Source organism: Sinocyclocheilus rhinocerous, unplaced genomic scaffold, assembly GCF_001515625.1.
Source record: "Sinocyclocheilus rhinocerous isolate Xijiao unplaced genomic scaffold, SAMN03320098_v1.1 scaffold258, whole genome shotgun sequence".
Taxonomy (NCBI): Eukaryota; Metazoa; Chordata; class Actinopteri; order Cypriniformes; family Cyprinidae; genus Sinocyclocheilus; species Sinocyclocheilus rhinocerous.
This window is the reverse complement of record NW_015634010.1, coordinates 1286576-1287202: the sequence shown is the minus strand read 5'-3', so window position 1 is coordinate 1287202 and position 627 is coordinate 1286576. Positions and strand designations below refer to the sequence as shown.

Here is a 627-nt window from a genome sequence, read left to right as displayed (position 1 = left end):
TTCAGAGATCATTTCATTTTCTTTCACTTTCCAGAACAGGAATGTTTTGGGGAGTTCTCCATTTCCCTTCTGTCCTGATAGTGGACTTCTTTTATGAAAGACAAGCAGAAGTTTCTTTTGCTTGTGTTTTATGAATGAGGCCCACTGTGTGTGTGTGTGATAACATTTATATATATATATAGCTGTATATAAATGTATATAAGTGTCTGTGAGTGAGTATATTGTATTGTCTCCTGTCCTTCGGCATATGTGTGTGTTTGTATGTGTTGCTGACGCTTCATGCTTTGAAAGAGGCACTTGCATTCTTCCGCTATGTCTGTCACATACTCAGAGAATGTTGCCCCAGACTCTGGTGACGCCCCATCTGAGAATTCGGTTGTGGTGACAGCGAAAGGTAGGTGTTCAACCATGTAACTCTTTTATTCCCCTTCCTTTGGGTTTCTTTCACACCTCAGTTTCACCCACGAAACTCTTGCCCTCACGTGTGTGAGAGTGTTTGTGTTTGTTCCACTGTAATTTCCACCAAATTATCACTTTGTGACCACAACAGTTCAGGTAAATCAGCACACAAACTACAAGTGTACAGACCACAGTACACACACACACACACACACACACACACACACA

The 627-nt window shown here is 41.5% G+C and overlaps 1 pseudogene; it reads left to right on the top strand.

Annotated features, from left to right (window-relative positions):
* The first annotated feature begins 212 nt into the window (after window positions 1–212).
* LOC107744941 (myosin-binding protein C, slow-type-like) overlaps window positions 213–627 on the top strand; it is a 30414-nt pseudogene continuing 29999 nt past the window's right edge.